At 36.9% G+C, this 21,615-nt stretch overlaps 1 protein-coding gene across 1 annotated transcript in view; it reads left to right on the plus strand.

Moving 5' to 3' along the window:
* Positions 1–20,468: 20,468 nt before the first annotated feature.
* Positions 20,469–21,615, plus strand: part of LOC134740833 (uncharacterized) — a 93,215-nt gene continuing 92,068 nt past the window's right edge. Inside the window, exon 1 of the mRNA XM_063673479.1 lies at positions 20,469–20,640. The gene's annotated coding sequence lies outside the window, so the exon portion shown is untranslated. The remainder of the gene's footprint in view (positions 20,641–21,615) is intronic.

The raw sequence follows: 21,615 nt of genomic DNA on the forward strand, positions 1-21,615 counted from the left end.
GAATCCGAAACATGTCGCCAAAAGCGACTAAAAATAATAGTGAGTAAAAACCGTACTGATAAATATCTCATGCATGAAGTTTATATTTAAACGAAATATGTTTTATTCGGATGTTTGTTACCGTTATATCATGTTACAAATGCATTTCCGTTTTTAAATTACCATTTAATTACTTAAAATTATAAATAAAAAATACAAAAATTTGCCCGCGAAAAGCTAGTGAGCGAAACGCTCGAAACGCCACGTGACGTCACGCGTTCGACAGATTAGTGTCATTAGTAGCAAACGTCAGTTGGGCCGCCCAACGTGTGACGTCATCACGCTCTGTCGAATTCGCGCCAAAAATTATGAGCGTTTCAACCGCTCAAAAATTTTCAACATTTTAAATATTTTTTAATAAAATAATGTTAAGGTTTACAAAAGTATTTTTATCATTTCCGGTGTTCCAACGATATAAATTATAAATCCAAAAATAAAAATAAATTCATGCATGGAGCTAATTTAACTTTTGAAAATAACTAGAACGTTTATGATCACACTGCTATGCTATGTCAGCGAAAACTTTGTGCAGAGATAGCATAGACGGATTATTTTAATTGTTTGAGATATTTATTACGTATTGACGCCATCGCCATACGGCTAAATAAATCATATAAGTGACTTATACACTTCAGCACATTCCCTCCATATTTATGAAGACTTGTTTTTGCCAGTTACAACTGACGGAATAAACATCAGCTGACGCAAGAACTCGCCACCAACTTTGCATTGCTAAAGGATTTCAGAATAGCGCTATATTTGTATCGCAGGATGTTTTGTTCCACTTGGGCCTACATCCTTTTAATATGAATTTGAAATAGCAGTGAATATTGTTTTCGTATGAAAGTGTAACTATTGCAAAAGGAAGTAATATTATAGCCTATATAATATAGGTACAGTACATTTCCTTAACGTTAATGTGAATGATATGTTTTATTAGCATTCTAAAAATAAATACATTCTCGTGTCTCGTGGTAAAATAAAATCGTTTTCCAGTGAATTTTTTATATAATTTAAGATGGATTGGGTTCAGATTATATGTAGAGGGGGAAATTACATTTACTAACATTTGATAATGATAACGCTAATCAATGGTGTGTCAATGGGGCCAATGTAAGTCAAAATAAAAGTGTGATATTATACACTTTCTAAAAAGGGACAGTAAATAAAATAGCTAAAGAGGAAAAACAATTACCCAATTTGTGTAGGCTAAAAAGTAATGAAAGAAAAAATAATTAATGAAAGTAAAAATCGATGCGCTTATGCAAGTGTTTTTATTCTCGTAGGCGATGGCGCCGTCATGTCAATAAGAGTGTATCACTTATCAAAAGTCCAATTTATCTCAACTACGTTGTCGTTTACGGCTTTTTTCCTATGGAAGATTAATTTTGACGTGTGGGTGTAGCCCTTAATTCTCATTCCATCGATGGTTTGCTAGACAGATGCATAAAAGAACGCAATGAAGAACGATTAATGTTTGATACGTATCTTCACCATGCCGCCTCTGTAGGCGTTGGATTGGAAAGCTCCTAAACAACTGCCATTAAAAGAAAAGCCTTATTTCCCTGTAAAAGGCAAAGGAGATAAGACCTTTTGGTGTAACTTAGAAAAGTGATAAATAGTAAATTTAAAGACCGGATAAAGTCAGCGGGAGTATTTTCCCTGTAAAACAAAAGACGGCGTAACAATGGTGCAATAATTGACGCCATGGGCCTTATTTTAATTGGCGGAATTTGCGTCAAATGGTGTGTTTTACTTTATTACTTTTTTGCTTGTTGACGCAAGTTATGTGTAGATTAAGCTAGGCTAGGTACCTAAAGAAATAGACTTCGAAATGAGGTAACATCTAAAGATCGACCTACTGCGCCTTAATTTTCGGCACATGTCCTTTCATTATTTATTTGCGGAAACTTATAAAATCATTATCATTGTCTGTCAGATAACTCTATCATTATATTATTATCTCAGCACACCTATCTGAAACCAGGCAAAACCACTCAAACTAAAAAACGCAATAAGGAACTGTTTACACACCACACAATAGGATTCTCATTAATTATACGAGATCCATCAAATCAGCGTCTACGCATTAAGATGATAGCTTATATTTTCCAAATATATACGTAGAAAATTCGACTTTGTAACTTAGCAATTAGGTTCAAAATGTAATGTTTTAAACACGAATTGAGTGGCAAACTTGATTGCTGCAATACCGATAGCATCTAAAGGAAGATGACGGACAATGCTAACTTGATGTATTAAAATTGTAAATTACCATTTTCTGAGTTTGTTCCTGAAAGATAATGAATAATCTATTTGGTACTTCGCGCAAGATGTTTATATAAGCTTTGTATTCTGTTCGGAAGTATTTACGTATTGGGATAACATGCAGATGTAGCGCCATTCAAAGCTGGTTAAAACCAAATACCTCAGAAACTATCACAATGCGTGTCTCGCACAAGTTCGCTGATCAAAAATGTTCGTTTTTATTATCATAGTTGGATTCTATCATGCTAAAGTACAACATCAGCTACTACCACTACTACATTTCACACGATCTTCGGTTTTCTCTTTTGTGACGAGTCGCTTGCCTATCGGTGTTCTATCGGATACATTTCGGGGAGTGCGCACAGGAACTGCACGACCTGATCCCACCTTCCCCTTTCCATCATCGGACATCCAGGCGCGGGTAGGGAATGCACCCGTTCGTGGTCCACATTGCATTCGTTCGGACGAAACGTTTTGCCTCCTCCTTTTTGGTACGGACGGCTAAGGAATGGAATGCGCTCCCGCCATCTGTATTCCCTGATCAATATGACCTCGGTCTCTTTAAAACAAGAGTGAATAGGCTGTTACTGAACCGGTGAGCTCCATCTTAGGCCCTGTCTTCACTTTCCATCAGGTGTGACATGGGCCAATCGCCGATCAGTTTATAATAATAAAAAATAAAAAAAACTTGCCGTGGTTTTGGTTATATTTGTCCTATATGTGTATTTATAAAGTGTCAGCGTAACGTAGTTTATGCGATTGGAGAAAGATAGGTGAAAATTATGCTTTAATAAATGAATGGGCTGATAATGACAACGAAGGCATATAGTTCGAAAGAAGTTTTTCCCCTCACTAGCTCGGAAAGCCGTCTTTTATCCTTTAAAACTAGCGGGGAAAAACGCATTTTATCCACTAGTGGGGTAAGTAATTTGACCTTGGATGGAGCGTGTTTAAGTAGCTTGACAGATAACAAAACGTAAAACGCTCATAATAATGGTTCGTTCGATATTAATTATCATTAATTTTTTAATTAATGATAATTATTATCATTAAATTTAATAAAAAATACCTGATTTAGCTTTATTTAATGATTTTAAGTCATAAACCTTAAAATTCCATAATAAACGTTTGTTTTTTAATAATTATGTTAAATATAATTCTGAACGCACAAGTTAAGTCGATGCAATTTCAAAACGCATCATTGACATTTCATACGTCAGAAATGTCAACATTGTCAACAAAAATTTTACTTAAAAACTTCTCAGGTAAAGGTACAGAATTTCCGAGTTTTTTGTTATAATATCGTAAAAAAATGAGTGATTCCAGTTGATGAAGATGATCTAACACCTGTGGATGTTGCACTTTCCTCGCTATAGTGAGGGGAAAAGTTTTGTGTTACACACGGGTGCAAATGTATTTTACTTCTCGTGTGTTAAAACACTCGCTACGCTCAGGATTCCATTTTAGAATCACTCGCTTCGCTCGTGGTTCAACTATAGAATCCTTTCGCTTGCTCGTGTTTCAATTCCACACTCGCGGGTAAAATACAACTTTGCACCCTTGTATAACAAATAACTATTTCTTATTTCCAAGTAGATACCTCGTTACAGTAGACTAGCGCCGCACCCGTCACGGCCCGCGCGTGCGCTAACAACGTCACGTCGCTCGCGCACGATTCGGCGCTGCGCAGGTTCAAGGTCCGGCTAGATCTTTGTTACCTAATGGGGGGTAATTTGCTGTTTCTGCTCACTAATTATGTAAGCGACTTCCTAAAGAACGTTATTTTTACTTGCACTCTTTTATACGGTGGTACCTACAGTGTAAAGGGTTCGAATGTCAACTGCATTACTTGCGGCGTGGTTGATGCCGCCGTACGAGTATCTGTTAATTACCTTGATAAAATGAATGACGGAATGAACGTTTTAATTGCGGTTGTAATGCGGCGACGAATACCACTTCATTTTATAAAGCAAATTGACAGATACAGCCGCGGAAAACTACGTCGACGCAGGAGTTGCAGCTGCAGATTATATTCGAACGTTAGAGCGTTTTTACATCGATCCGATATCGGATGTCAGAAGGAAGAATAATGTAAGATATAATGTGTTTCTCTGTATTTATTTATGCATTTAATAAATAAAAATAAATTATTATTACTAAAAAACGATAAATAACGCAAAAAAGGTAGACTTAATGCCAATGGCACTCTCCTGCAGCTGTTTTTGTCATCGGCGCCTTCCGACATCAGATATCGGAAAGGCGCTTCCGATAAATTCTGCCATGTCGGAGCCCCTCGTCAGCTGTCGGACCGATAATATTTGTTTGTGTGCGTATGCGTGCGCCCGGGCACGCCCCCGCGGCCTGACTACGCGGATGTCGGATCCTACATCCGACATCAGATCGGAAAATATGAAAACGCTCTTACCTTTAATCGACTTAGGTTCTAAATCTAAAGCTGATAAAGACTGCTGGAGCCACTAAGTGACCAGTAAAAGTTTAGAACTGTGTCAAAAATAATGGTATAGTGACCCTGCTGAGTGATGAACTAAAATTCAACAGGTTATTCCTTGAAACTAATCAAAATTCAGGCCACCCAAGCCACATCGCAGAAGTGCCCAGTCAAATATACTGGATTCATTGTACCGCTAGCCCAATCACAGACATATAATAGCCAAGTATATTAACCTAAACCTTATTTCAAGAGTATAAGGTTCAGAATAGTCATTTAGGATTGTTGCTACACCGAAAAAAAAACTGGTTGTTGTAACGAGAATTCGGTAGACCCTACAATTTTTATCGTAGTATATGTGACAACTCTACAGATAGTAAACTCAATTAACTATTATATTAACAAATTAAACATTGCCCGTTACAAACGAATTGTAATCGCTTCAAATATATTTTTTTTATACTACGTCGGTGGCAAACAAGCATACGGCCCGCCTGATGTTAAGCAGTCTCCGTAGCCTATGTACGCCTGCAACTCCAGAGGAGTTACATGCGCGTTGCCGACCTTAACACTCCTCTCCCTCGAGCTCTGGCAACCTTACTCACCGGCAGGAACACAACACTATTAGTAGGGTCTAGTGTTATTTGGCTGCGGTTTTCTGTAAGGTGGAGGACCTCCCCAGTTGGCTAAACAGAAAAAAATGTTAGGATAACGCAAAATTTGTTACAAGAACAAATTCCCATTTACTATACATTCTGGTAGTATTGTAAAAAACATTTTTTTTCCGTGTATTAGTAAATTAAGAGAATGGTGGACGATCGCTTCTCCATACAAACGTAGTGCCCGTTTTCCTCTCTGGATATTGACATCATATTTTTTTTACATAATTTATTGTATATCGACCATAGTTATGATTTTAGTTGAGTTTTTATTTTATTTTATGATTATTATAAGAGTTAGGAGCTAAAAATAAATTCCATACAAATTTGTAAAGCTCCAACGTAACTTATGAGGATAAAAAATTAAAAGTAAATCAAACGAATAGGCATAGCTGTGATTAATATACATTAAATTGCTTAAAAATATTATCTAATATAACGTTAACACGTAAGTTAAGTGACGTCATGTATCATAGAGGAAACAAAAGACTACGCGAATGCTATAGCATACGTGTCCGCGAATGTGTTAATAACAAAAAAAAAACATTTATTTCGGACGATATTACAATCCATATTTTGTTAGTTACAAATATACTTAAATTACTATGTTAGTACCTAAACTAAGATGTTGGGAGGTCCAGTGCCTAATAAGTGCACTGTCCTATCTCCCTGCCACGACGGCCGAGACTGTAAATACCCAGTAAGGAAAGTGGAGACTACGTTAGTATAGTCAAAGATAAATATAACTCCGTAATAGATAGATACAGTCTAAGGAAAAAACGTGCCTCGAAAATCAAGAAAATTTGATTCTCGTTCAGAGGGCGCTACTAGCTTTGGCCAACTGTCGAATAGATGGCGTTGACGGTTTCGTTTGTTATTTAACAATTTTAACGCATATCAGTGAAAGAACATGGGTCAAAATCATAAAAATAATTAATTCAAATAAAAAAAATCATTTATCTATATTTAAATACATTTTATCGTATTTTTACAAACCTTCATTTTTAGTTTTAAAGTGTGTCGACAGATGGCAGTGAATTTACTGGGGTTACAAAATTTACTATATTTACTATATAGTGAAGCGTCCGCTTGACGTCCTCTTCTTTCGTCTTAAACACCCTTATTAGACTAATACCTGCAGAGACTACCGTGTAATAGAGTAGTTTGTCGCTAAGTATAGTTGCCGCAATAATCCACGAGTTTAGGACAAGCGTAATTACTGCGTCCGCCCCTGACGTTCCGGTATAATTTTAACTTGCTGATTGACTCCCGATTCCGGCATTTGATGCCGCTGCGATACAATTACATGATTTGGAACATTCCAGGTTATGCTCCAAATATCTGAAAGGCGGCCTAGCCAAGATGAAAATCGCTTGCGCTTCGCCATCGAATCGCTTTGTGTCTCTATCACTCTTCCATATTAGTACGACAGTGACAGTTGCGTTTTGTTCCCTGCGTAGCCATGGAGACTGTATAAAGGAGCCAAATCTCTATGTATGAAAAGTGTCCATCAAAAAACAGTAATTAGGCGGCGCTACCATACACCGAAATACTACCAAAAACAACCTACGTAATTTGGTCGGGTTATTTGTTGCCTTATATGGTTCATGTTATACTCATGTCCCAGCTTAACGCGGTCACTTTTACAACAATTCTGCCATAAGAGATTGCGATCCTTTCTATACCATCCATATGCGTAGCGTTAGCGATTGGCATGTTGTCAACGGCCACAGCTGTTTTTTTTTAATAGATTGCTAGGATTCCAGTTTTTTTTACCAATTAACATCTTAGATAGAAAGGTGTTTGAAACCCGAGGAGATACTAGTAAACTATTGTAGTAGCCTATTTTGTGTCCTACTACTCCTCTCTTACTGCAGGAGAAAAGCACTCCTTTTCGTTATTCGGTTCTGTCGCCTGTTGTTTTCTTTTCTACCATTTCCTGCAGAATGCGTCTAAGTAGGTAGTTTTTTTGGAAAAAGGTTCAAAAAGGTGGAAATTGACTTAAACGCCATTAGGGTTTATTGTGAGTACCTACGCTGTGATGACTCAACGAAGTTTTGTTTTTACATGCTTTTTAGGGTTCCGTACCTCAAAAGCAAAAAAAGGAACCCTTATAGGATCACTCGTGCGTTTGTATGTCTGTCTGTCTGTCCGTCTGTCACAGCCAATTTTCTCCGAAACTACTGGACCGATTATGTTGAAATTTAGTATACATATGTAAGTTTGTGACCCAAAGATGAACATGTAACGTAAACAAATGAATTTTAAACATGGGGCCACTTTTGGGGGGTAAATGAGAAAATTAAAAAATATAGTTTTGCAAACTATATCGTGCTACATATCAAATGAAAGAGCTCATTGTGAGAATCTCAAATATATTTTTTTTATAATTTTAGGATAAACAGTTTAGAAATAGGCAGAAAATGACCATTCCCCCCCCTTTATCTTCGAAACAACTGAGTCTAAAATTTTGAAAAAAATACACAATATAGTTTTTTACCTATAGATTACTTGTAATCGCACTTGTAATAACGTACTATTAATATACCCTAAGTCATTGCAGTCATCGATTTACAACACCATTATAGCACCGAGCCATGTCCACGTAGTTCCGCTGGTAATTTTAACCAATCAGCTTACAACTCACGCGCAAATACCAGTGGTTTCCCCGACCCAAGGCTACTGTGTACAATATAACAGCGACATAACTGATCATTCATGAACTTTATGTCATTGCAATAAGGTTTACGATCAGGTAACTTTGTACGAAAACCGATGACACTAAAACAGACTTATTTCACATACTAACTATCATACATACGACGCTTTAAAAGGAAACACAATACACTATACCCGAAATTTAAAGCTAATTTAGAGTATTTGCATGACTTTACGAACTTCTTTGAACAGTTTGAACGTGTATTAGTTATATTTAGTCGATAAAAGCAGGTAATAGAGTCACAGAATAACTAATAGTACTAACGTACAGAAAATTGACTCCTTCACAAAAGCCAGATTTAGGTACAAAATTATACCTACACTCGCCGCCTGCAAGCAAAATTGAAACTTATAACGCTTTTTGTGCCTGAGGCTCACACGAAATGGCCACGCGCTCAATCACAAAGGCCACGCGCTCACATAAAAGAAATAATGGCTTTTGTTAAACAGAATGCCATTGTTAGTACAGGTAAGTGAACGAGCTCAGTAGAGATAGCGTTAAATAGACCAGTCGTTAAATTTGAATTAAACTTTAGAACAAGATTCATACAAGAGTTTTGAATGATTCACGGTTTGTTTAACTACACTTATATTGACCGGGATATATACCGTGATTACCTTTCAAACACAACACAACACAACGGTTTACAATTCAAAAGGTAATCACGGTCTATATCCCGGTCAATATAAGTCTAAGATTCATATTTTTGTTCTAAACATGACACAGCCTAGCAGACACGTAGACAGTATCTAAACACATAAGTGAAGATATCCGCGTCCGCGCCGACATTCTCGGGTCGCAGTCGCAGGACAAACTACCACATCCCGGGTTCTAACCTCAATTACTGGAGCATCCAGGCTTGGTAGGTAGGCTTCCTGGACCATTAACTTTTTACAATTATAACAGCTTAATGATATTTAATGTGATATGAACCTGACTAAACACTGTGAAAGAGAAAAACTGATTGTTTTTACAAGCTTTTATTTTTTATTTTCACTTGTCCTGTTGTCTGTCGATAATCAAATCTTGCAAGTTAAGTTTGACCCACTTCCCGGTTTCTATTGAAAACAATGAAGCTAAAAATTTCCATACGTATGTAAGTTGGGTGTAAGTTAGGTGACAATGCAATATTATGTTACCATCGAGCTGATCTGATCATGGAGACAGGAGGTGGCCATTGGAGCTCTATGATAAAACAACGCAACTTTAACCGAGTAGGTATAAGTTGCCTGTGGAAAGAAAAGTACAGTCAGTGATGAAAGCTTGTATCAAAAATTAAGTTTTTGACAAAAAACTTATTTTCTCTCGACTAATCTTTCAATTTCATTCCATCTAAGGCCCCGATTTACACGTTGAAGCTAACCTTAACTTAACTTAAAGTCATCGTTATTTATTTCCACTAATATTTAGGTACAACCGATTTTCAAAACAACATTAAAAACTTTACAACTTTAAAAATAATCTAACATTAACCTTACTGAAAATATTGTTGTGAAGTGAGTTTGGTGAGTTATTAATAGACTAAAAATGCATTGCTCTGTATTACCTATATGGAAGAAAAAATTGTGGTTTACCCATATACCATTGCAACTTATCTTGTAAAGGGCTTCTCTTATTATTTCGGTTATCTTGATTGCATTTGACATACTCCACCGACTCGCTGCCACTTAGGTTGAATCAGCAGAGACATGCGAGCTTACAGTGCTTTTTGTATCAACATCGCCTCCCCCTTGTAGTCTCCTCTTCCTAGTCCTTGCTGCAGGATCTGCTGGCTGGAGTTATCAGTATCAGTTGTTATCTTGATTGCAGTTATAATGCAAATGACTATGTTAGCCAGAAACCGTATGAATTTATTTGTTTACGTAGCTTGAGTCACGTGGCTAGTTTTAGTACCTTTGTGTTATTTTCCACAATGATTCATGGATCATTTGGCTGTTTGTTATCGATACGGTTTATAAGCGTTACCGTGATCGTAAAGGGTGCATGATGTGTGAGTGTGATTCAGTGTGTGATGTGTGCAAACCACAGAAAAGATTTACATTCTGCTTGTCTGTGATTAAGTTTCGCGGAAGTTTGCTTGGGGCCAACACAAAGAGAAGATGGTAGCTGGATAATCCGGAAAAATCAGGAGATAGAAGACCTGGTCTCCGAACCAAATATCATCGGCGAAACCAAGTCAGCAAAACCGCTGGCTAGGGCATCTCGAGAGAATGACAGGCGATAGATAGAGCAGCCAAAAGGGCCTACGTTGGACGCCACGTAGGTCGACGCCCAGCAGGTCGTCCTAAGTACTGCTGGATAGACCAAGTCGAGAAAGATCTACGCGTCCTGCAAGCAGAAAACTGGGAGGGGATCGCAAAAAACAGGGCGTGTTGGCGCCAACTCGTATCGGAGGCCAAGACTCACTTTGGGTCGCTGAGCCAGCGGAGTTAGTTAGTTAGTTAGTGTAGGAAGTTTGCTAGGTTTAGAATTCTTATGCTGGTGCATAATTCTTTCAGGCTTTTTCCGATAAAATATGTTACAATTAGGTATATATTTCTTTTTTACTCGGTTTCAACGAAGCTTCCAGCAACAGCAACACAATTGAGCTACATAAATAAATAAATAAATAAAAATCATTTAATTCAGAAAACACAGGTTCCATAATATGGTTAGTAACTCTTTACTTAAGAACTATGTTAGAATATTATTAAAAGGAAAGGAAAACTAAACTAAAATTAAATTAAATTAAAATTACAAAATAAAAAAACAAAAACATATAAGATGCGGCCACCCCCTCCGCCGCTTCATGCATCCCGTGAACTCCTTCTCATAACATGCAGATCCATGAAGCGGCCGAGGACGGGCGAGTCCAGCCTGTCCGCTATCATCTGCAGGATGCTGTTGCCGCTCCCTCGCACACGTCGTATAACGGACGCCGACTTTTTGCGCTCTTAGTGCATTGTACGCCCGCTGCGTAAAACTGACCCATAGACCACTCGTGTAAAAAAGTACATAGAACATTGTTCTTTAACAATAGGATGAGCAGTTTTATAAATAGGTCCCACTCGTTCCCATACGAGTAAAATGGTAGGTTGTTGCTTAGATATAATTCCGATGGGGCATATGATAAGTTCTTTAACTATTTGTTTGTTGTTAAAAAAATATTGTTTATTAAAATATAATATACTAGCACTAGGCGATAGAACGATAGAATAATGCCCATGCGCAGCGGAGTGTGGCGTGAGTCACCCCCAGCGCGCGCGCGCAAGGCCAAGAGTTAATAATAGCTTCATCTCATCCACAATAACGATTAGATTCCATACTGATGTGCCGTTGGAAAGTTGGAAAAAAAAGTTCACATAGTTTTATACGGATCTCGAAATTTAACAAAATTAATGTTTCCTTGATTTCCTGTTAAATTTTCCTAAAATTTTCGAGAACTTTCCACAAAAGAGTAAGATTCCATATTCCATGGTACACGAATTCATAATTATACATACTGTAGACCGCCCGCGGCTTCGACCCCGTGTAAGAAGATCAAACTATTGACCCCAGCATTTTCACTTCTTTAGGGGTTGAATTTTGGAAAATTCTCTTAGTGATTATTTGAAGAATAAATATCAAACGTCAGGTCGATAGTATAGGTTTAGGGTATGCATCAGCTGTCTGATTTATATAACTCGATCCATTCGTAGGTAAGGCGAAATAAATTGAAACATAACTCACTTTAAAAACATAATTTCACAAAACATCAACTTCCTTCAAGCCCGTCTTTCAAATAGAAACGTCACCCGCTGTTCCAACTTATTACGTTTCACTTCATATTTCATTACGCTCGATTCTGATTTCTGACATGTTCAGATTTCAAGATGGCAGCTTCCGGTGCTTCCTGCGCGGGCGCATGCTTCAGTGGCGGCAGTTTCAGTACCTACACTACACACTTTGATATATATAAGGTAAATCTTGCTACTTAAGAGGGAAGAATAACTTTGCGATTATAATGAAATAACGATACTTTTTCTATGAGTTTCATTTCGGGAGAAAACGGTTTCCAGTTACTAAATCTTAACAAATCACTTTGATTTTAATGTCGATCGCTTCAACATAATATATTCTAAGGTTTACGGGTTTCGCTTATTTTTTAAAACGATTTCTTTTGGATTGCAATTTTTGAAAAATGGGTAACCTATAAACCTAATTTTTCATTGTGTCAATAACGTACTAAAAAATCATGGAGAATGGAAAATATTTAGAAGTGGAAAAACATTTGCTCTTTTTGTATGGACGAGTACATAGTACCCTCTTAACGAATCCTAGATAAACTTCGGAAATGAAGCCTATTACAGCGGAGGCTTAGGCTTTTAGGATTTTGTGAATAAAATACTATTAAAAGTGACATTTTTTCAACAAGATATGTTTGAAGAAATTAGATGCATAAACACCCTCCCTTTGTAATACCATTACGTAAGCCCTTTAAAAACCCTAACCCAATACCATTTTTGGTTAGTGGAAAGAATGGAAGGCTTACCCCGTATACAAGTTGGGTCGATCAAACGGAAACCCAAAGAAATGATAATCTTCAAACGCTTAAAGCCAATAAAAGGCTAAAGTTGTTAAATAAAAAATAGTAAAAAAATAAAAAATAATGAGATACACGGCTTTTAGGATTGTGTGAATAAAAATACCATTAAAAGTGACATTGCTTCAACCAGATATGTTAGAAGAAATTAGATGCATAAACTCCCTCCCTTAAAGCCAATAACCGGCTTAAGTTAAATAAAAAAATTCCCGGTCCCGGAATAATATTTGAATGATTTCACTTAGTTATCGTGCATTTCGCCTGCGCCAATACATGTATGAACATTAGTTAGATGTTATTCTGACATCAGTGTACGATCGAATTGGCCTGCTACTGGGTACGAAGTACATCGGTGCTAGGCGGTGGCAGGCGAGTTATATCACGGTGTTGTTGTGGTCAATGTGTAAGGCCTGTACATACTTTGTAATTACACGTTACTCAAACATGCCATTTTGCCATTACCAATTCTAAATAGGTAACATCAAAGGAAAACGATTTTGTAAATACGGTTAAAGCTTCGTTTTAATGAACATTATTTAATACTTTAATAAATATAAAAGCATAATAAACATAAAACATATTTATTCCTCTTTAAAAATTCAAGTTGATACTTACTTACTGCACTCACGCTGTGGCGCGATGTCCCGAAGTGGATCTTGGTCTCCGACACCAAAGACCGCCATGCTACTCTGTCCAAAGCCGTGTCTGTCCAGTCGACGGCGCCGAGTTCGCTGAGGTCTTTCTGCACGGCAAAAAATTCAAAGAAATCCAAGTTTAAGTTGAATTTCGGGGAAATTCAAGTTGATGCTTACACATAATAAAGAACTATACGGTACAGAATTCGAAAAAACAGGGTTTGTGCCTTCCAGTTGACCGGGTTCTGTCCCATAGGAAACCAGCTTACATCCGAGTTTCACAATTTATAGAAAGTAATAATATATGTCGTATATAATGTATCTTATATTTCCTATGTATTTTATCTTATGTATGTATTTCTTTAATGAAATCAATGTTATCTCGTCAGTGTATCGGGTAACAATGGACAACGTTCTTCCGGGATATATTTCACGCTTCATGACGCCGGTGCTGGGGCCAATACCGTCCTGATTGAAAACAATGAACCATTGGGTGGAGACCTAGACCGGCATTCAGCTAAAATTAAAGTTCTAATTCCGCTCCTATTTTGTGATGTACTCGTATTACGTCGTAACCTGTAAAAATAATTTAATGACAATATTGACACAAAAAAAGAGACTGGACTACATTTTAATATCAGTATAGGAATACATAATCTTAGATAAGTACATAATACTTACAAAACTATATATTTAACTCCTCATCTATTAATCAGTACCTGTAAAAGGTTTATAGCAAAGCAATAAATCTTGCATACTAGCGAATCCTAAACGCCCTTTCTACAGAAGAAGCAAATTTTGTATTATTGGGGTGCAAAATTTCATATTTAGATATAGGTACCGATATATAAGGAATTCAGGTTACAAAATAAATGTGTACGAAGGCTATTTAAAGGCTTACTAATTGCGTGCATGTTTCTTTAAATGACGATCCGGTTCTGGCAAAACATTAATCATTGACATTTACATTTATGTCAACATCGATCCGGTTCGAAGGATCAATCTTAATTATACCTACTTTTTAGATTAATTTTATCACTAAGACGTTTTTAAGAAAATATATACATAGATGTTTGTAAGACAGAGAAGGGGCTACTTAATACATACATACATACATATAATCACGCCTATTTCCCGGAGGGGTAGGCAGAGACCACGGATTTCCACTTGCTACGATCCTGACATACCTCTTTCGCTTCCTTCACTTTCATAACATTCCGCATACACGCTCGCCGGTTTAGGGTGCTCGACCTGGCCTTTCTTCAGGATTTCCCCGATCTGATCAGAGAAAGTCCGCCGAGGTCTGCCCCTTCCAACACCCGTTTCTACCTCTCCTTTATACACTCTCCTTGTTAGCCTTCTTTCACTCATTCTTTCCACGTGTCCAAACCATCTCAACATACCTTTCTCAGTTTTTGTCACTACATTTTTTTTTTTTTTAAATTTATTTATTCACTTTAAATATTCATACAACTTTTGCCAGTATGCCACTATTGTAAACCTCTTTGGTTTATGTAATAGTTGGCGAGTTCGCGCGGTCCGATCCGCGTTTGCTTAATACTATTAGGTATATAATTATATTATACTATTATATATATGTAAAACTAATCTATACACATCAAATCTCTGCATCTATTTTATACATTACTCTAGACTTAGGTAGTATTTTTTTAGTCTTGGCATACATCTGCCGTGGTTTTCAACAATGTTAATGAGATCATACAGTACATACACCTTCTTCACTTCACATCTTCGCTCAGTCCACACTTTTCCCTTATCACACTGTTCCTAATTCCTACTAACTTAACAGTTAATGGCCTTTTAATGGCTTTTATTTTTGTGGCTTCTTAATACTTAATGGACAAAACAGTTTATTGTTTTATTTTTTCTCTAAAATCATTACTCCATTAAAAGGGGAATGCCCTAATACGTCTAACACCTTGTAAAATATGAATCAAATGCATTTGACATCATCATCATTCGCTTGCCCTTGTCCCATTCACTTGGGGTCGGCGCAGCATGTCTTTTTCTTCCATACATCTCTGTCACCCGTCATCTCATCATTCACTTGCGTTAGTTTCATATCATCTTTCACACAGTCCATCCACCTTTTCCTCGGTTTTCCTCTCCTCGTACTTCCCTCCACATTCATTCTTAATACCTTTCTCGTCACATGACTTTCATCCCTCCGCATCACATTTGACATCAATAATAAAAAATAGTTACCAAGCCTATTAACAGAAGAAAAATCGTCAAAATCTTAAGACCAGAGGACCTACCGAGAAGGATTTCTGCGTTCGTTAGTCTATTTACCTCTCTTAGATCGAGTGGGCAAGAGTGGTAAAGAGGCAGATAATGACATTTCGATTTTCGCGGCAGGCCCTCAGTTCCTCCTCGTTTAAGACGAAACAAAGTTAATTGCGCACGCGTCGGGCCGTGTCGCTTTTGTACGGAACCAGTGGCTTATGACCGCGTGTCTTAACACACGTGTGCTATGATTATCCAGACACGGTTGGTTTCTTTCAAGAAGCTAAATTTTAGTGCGTTGGCCGCGTAAGGCCATTGGCCTGGTCAAGGACCGGAAATATTTTACTAAGTAAGCTTTTTTGTCCAAAATGTCATACCTATTGGATACAAGCTTTTATATAGCCTGGCAATTTTCTGTCAATCCAAACTCAATGGGGTTGCATTGTTTTATCACCTAGTTCCTATGGCCATCTTCGGTATCAAATCAATCATATAACAGATAGATATCATAAAATTCATAAAATTGCATTATCAGTTAAAGTGTGCAAACAATTCAGCAGGATTTAACAAGTGGTCAAAATAAGGTAGTTTAACAGCGGTTAGCAAATTTTGGAGACAACTTGACGCAGTTAGTTCCTTAACTTACACATGATTTTTTTATTTATTAATAACAGCTTGAAAACATTGATACTCAATAGTTTTGTGGGAAAGTGGTTTGCTCGGTGACTGGAAACTAATAAATAATCTTAAACATGTATAGCGGTGGTCCCAGGAGAGACCCCTGCGGTAAACCACAGGCATTTCATCGAAGAAGACACTGAAACTGATGAAACCTTACGATAACTTGTTTCAAGCATATAGGTATTAAGAAAATACTTTCGTTTGTATTGTTTAGTTATATTAGATTTGAGTATCCTTCTGTATAAATCTGAAAAAAAAAGTTAATAAAAATATAGTTAATAATATTGTCTTCGGTTACCGCGATAGTTACTCATGAAATAAAACTATGAAAACGGATTATATCGTGTACCTATATATTGAATTTCTCTCCCGTCACCCGTTGACCACGAACGCTGTAAAGAGTTCGAAACGTCGGGATGTATTATAAATTCAATATACGCGATATAATCCGTTTTCATAGTTTTATTTCATGAGTAACTATCGCGGTAACCGAAGACAATATTATTTTAGAATTAACTGAAAAAAAAACATAAGGAATCGTTGAATATGAAACGGTAGAGTATACTTGTGACACTTGGGTACGTTGTTTTGATTTGAATACCTTAGGAGTTAGGACAGATCCTTTTTCTTCGGAAACGGTTTAATTAAACCTTATGCAAATGGCTTATAAAAGGAGGTACTTCAACTCTTCATATGTAGTATAAAAAATAGTGCTGGCGTCATTAGGTACCTAGTGCTAATTCTATAGGTGGCAATGGTGGCATGGAATCAAAATGCCTCAAGATAGTTGCAATGAGAAAGATTTTGTTTTCCTGTGAATTATGGATGGTATAGAAAGGATGCCAATCTCTTATGGCAGAATTGTTGCAAAAGTGACCGCTTTCAGCTTTAAATAATAGTTCCTAATCTCTCCGGTGGCGCTAGTTAGGCTCTGGGACATGAGTATAACATGAACCATATAAGGCAACAAATAACCCGACCAAATTACGTAGTTTGTTTTTGGTAGTATTTCGGTGTATGGTGGCGCCGCCTAATTACTGTTTTTTGATGGACACTTTTCGTACATAGAGATTTGGCTCCTTTATATAGTCTCCATGCTGTGAATAAAGTAAACTTGACTTTGTTTCCCCGTAGTTATATAAACAAGCGTGGCGTGTTATCGCTCACGCCACGTGAGCCGGTTAGTGCAATAATTTACACTTTACTGTGTGAGGAAAAGGAAATAGGAAAGGCACGTGCTTTTTGCAAGGTCAGTCGGCGAGTCATGCTCGATGGCCGGTGATGAAAGTAAAGAGAGTCGGAAGCTACTTTAGTGCAAAAACTGCAGGTTTAATTGCAGCAGAGCAATCTATAAGTTATTATGGTATACATGGAATGGTAGGTAAAGGTTTTAAGTTTTAGTATATTTAAAATGTCTGAGTCTCACTGAAGTTTTGCATTTATATTCTGTAAGAAATCCTGTATATTGCATATTACAGCTACGTAATCTAGTACACTCTTAGAGTATATAACTAAACGGAGTAGCCATTAACAGGCGTTCCGTTCCCCTCTGTTGAAAATAGTCGGCCAATGGTCATACACAAATTACACAATGTATGGACTGACGTTTATCTGATGGCTATTTTGACGTTACGTAGACATTTGACGTTCCCTTGCCCGCAAAATTGGCAGACTTTTATGTACAGCAAATTACAGACAATTTGTCTCCGTTGGTTATATTTTATATCCTCCAAGACTACATTCGTCTTTTACTTTTAAAAATCTGTAATACTTTAAATTCCCCGACTGAATATTAAATGGTTTATTTACAAAAGTACCACATATAAGTAAAAATGCTAATTAAAATATCTATTTGCACTTTTTTGCATAGGTACAATTTTACCTACAAATGGCAGAATTTATGCCAAATAGCAAACTCTACCCAGTCAACCATTTGATATTTGATGATGTAGATATTATAATAAATAAATAATAATAAATAAAAATTAAAAAAAATTTAAAATAAATAAAAATTTAATAAAAATTTAATTTATAATTAATAAAAATTTTGTTTCTTTGTGGTGCAATAAAGAATATTTATTATTATTATTATTATTATTAAATATTATAGGGACATTCTTGAAACACAAATTGACTAAGTCCCTCGGTAAGCTCAAGAAGGCTTGAGGTTGTGGGTACTCAGACAACGACATATACATATCATACTTATACAAATATTTAAATACATAGAAAACATCCATGACTCAAGAACAAATATCTGTGATCATCACACAAATAAATGCCCTTCGAACCCAGGACCATCGGCTTCACAGGCAGGGTCACCACCCACTAGGCCAGATCGGTTGTCATTATCAAACCAAAAAAATAGGCTAATAAATGTAAGAAACTTGTTACATTTGTATATCAAGTGGGTGTGAAAAGGTTAAAAGGTTCTAATAATCCCACATGAACGTTGAATATTCAGAAGGAAATGTTTATTTAACACTACCCACGTTTAGACACTTTAGACGTAACTTGTGCCGTTATTACAGCCTTGAGACTCGAAATCCGAAATACAAATGTCTTAATTACCCAATCAATAATCGACGAGTCTCACGGACGCCGCGGTGTTATTCACCACAAGTACCACAACCATAGAGGTATGGTGGACAACAAATGTGCCATTTTCAACCAAAAGGGTACTTATTGTCGGTTGTCAATAAGGCGCTATTTCCATACAGCTTCAATTACAAATCAAACTTATCGACAACCGACAATGTGGTACCTTTTGGTTGAAAACGTCACAAATAACCCTTGCATTGCGTATGTTCTGTCCCTCACCAGATCTATATAATACTAGGTCTATGACCACAACCGAGCACGGGTGAATTTCGAAGGTTAAGACGATAGTAGAGCGAAAAACTTCATACAATTTTTGTAAAGCCTTTATATCTTTTTTTATTTTTTTGAAATTAACATTTACAGTGAGTAGTAAATGTGAATATCGCCTTTGAAAAAACCGGCCAAGTGCGAGTCGGACTCGCGCACCGAGGGTTCCGTACTTTTTTGTATTTGTTGTTATAGCGGCAACAGAAATACATCATCTGTGAAAATTTCAACTGTCTAGCTCTCACGGTTCATGAGATACAGCCTGGTGACAGACATACGGACAGACGGACAGCGAAGTCTTAGTAATAGGGTCCCGTTTTTACTCTTTGGGTGGGGAACCCTAAAAATAGGTAGGTATGTAGTTCAAAAACTCGCGGAGCTAGAAAATATTGATAGCATCTTGATTCAGTCTTATACTTCGGGATCAACAAGACAACATCAGAGGTAATTTTGAGATTTGTGTTATGTAGCGTATAAGCGATTAAGTTTCTTTTATTGAATAATAAGATTCATCATCATCATCATGTCAGCCGATAGACGTCCACTGCTGGACATAGCCCTCCCCCAAATAATAAGATTAACGTGTAAAAAACCTTGGAAGTCTAAATAAGTGTCAAGTTATGCTGGTTTACTTATCTAACAACACTAACGTTGCTTATTATGAGAATACGGTTTGTAATTAAGTCGATAGATAGAGAACCTGTCGTCGACGGATTAACTGGTAATCAATTAAAGATGGACCCTGATGCGGCATAATGATGAGTCCATAATTAATGACAGATCGACGTCTGACCGATTTAACAATTGTTAATTGATGGGCTTCTGTTTTAGCCTAATTCTGTTAAACAAACAATAGGAAGGTAGGTATGTACTTAATTTTAATTGGTAATAGAACTCCAGCGAAATCGGTAATTAATGTAATTTATCTAATCTTCTTAAACAGAGGCATTCCTGGGAAACATAGGTTATTATCTTTACCTAAAAGAAGTTTCAGCAATTTCAGTAGTGATGTAGTATAGTTTAACGTTGTGGAAATACTACAATCCAGGGTTGCATTTTGCAAAAGGCTCGTAATTTGTTAATTGTTGTTTACAGCATTTGCTCTTAAGTTACAAGCTAAAAAAAGATTAAAACGCGATTCAAGCCATTTAAATCTAATATATACACAAGATAAGACGTGAAATTCAGGGAAGATTCCTGAATTTCCTTGCCACCCTACTTCAGTGACTGTCCTTCTGTCAAATGAAACAAAATGATATTAGTTTAGTACCGATCTCATATAATCCGTTTGTTTTTATCCATGACCCGACGAACCAAAACAAACGCTTGCGCGCACGCAGCCTTCCCGCCACTTCGCGCCGAACCTCCACGCGCGCCGCCCGTGCCGCGCCGCCGCATAGACTCGCGCGCAATCGAACGATCGACTAGTGCAGTGCTGGGATTCTGTGATGTTCTGTTCTGTGACTGCCCTGTAGGGCTCTGGATAATCGTGTGCTTTGTGGATTTTCAGTAAGGTAAAAACTTCTTTGGTGTTGCTTTGATTTTACTTAAGTTTTTTTATGGCGCATTGTTTTTATCGTCTATTGTTTTCGAAACTTTTTTAATGGCAGACCAGCCACGCGTGTTTATAGCCCTTTACCGTTATTAAATTCACGTTCCATATCAGTCATATCACTATTGTAGATATTTATAATTTTTGTTTTTATGTGACCTTTATAATCTTAACGTGTTTTTAATTGAAAATTTTTATGGGAACTTTAAAATCGTAACGCTTTTTTTTCAAGTGGATGCAATGGCATCTTATTAAACAACTTTGGTTCCAAGTCCTTACTATAAATAGGCCATACTGCCTGGGACTGGTAACTGCGTCACTGGAATTACAAAAACGTCGTCTCGTCAGCCAGTTGTTGACGCTCGAGACAATTAGATCTCGACCATCTTGGGATGGGAAAATAAATAATGAATACCAACGTCTAGATTCTTGGCGGCCGTAATAATTATTTATTCTTATAAAGCTGAAAATTGCGAGTGATTATACATCTATCCTGTTTCTAAGTTTGATAAATATCTAACCTTGTTATAAGATTCAAACAATTTATTAAGAAGACGCGAATATAAAAACAAAAATAGCTGTGAGTAGTTGTAATAATGATGATGCTAATTAGATTGTTAAAATATTGAAGCGAGCATAATAAGTATCTCTTATTACAATTAATAATTAGTCTGCCGTACCTTCAATTGAAAATAAAGATACAATATTAATACCGATTCAACTGTTAAGGAGGTCGCGGAAAATGACTCACCGTAAAATTTGTAAAAAGCTCCAGCCGCGAATGAAATACGAAACACCTTTTTGCGTGATTCATAAAGAAAACTGTTTCTTCCTCTATGTTATACTGTTACATTTCTTTATTAAAAACTATTCCAGCGGCGCCATTTTTTATTTGAAACGCATTAACACCTTCAGCATGAAATTCCAAAGCGGCCAC

The sequence above is a fragment of the Cydia strobilella genome, chromosome 4, assembly GCF_947568885.1.
Source record: "Cydia strobilella chromosome 4, ilCydStro3.1, whole genome shotgun sequence".
Taxonomy (NCBI): domain Eukaryota; kingdom Metazoa; phylum Arthropoda; class Insecta; order Lepidoptera; family Tortricidae; genus Cydia; species Cydia strobilella.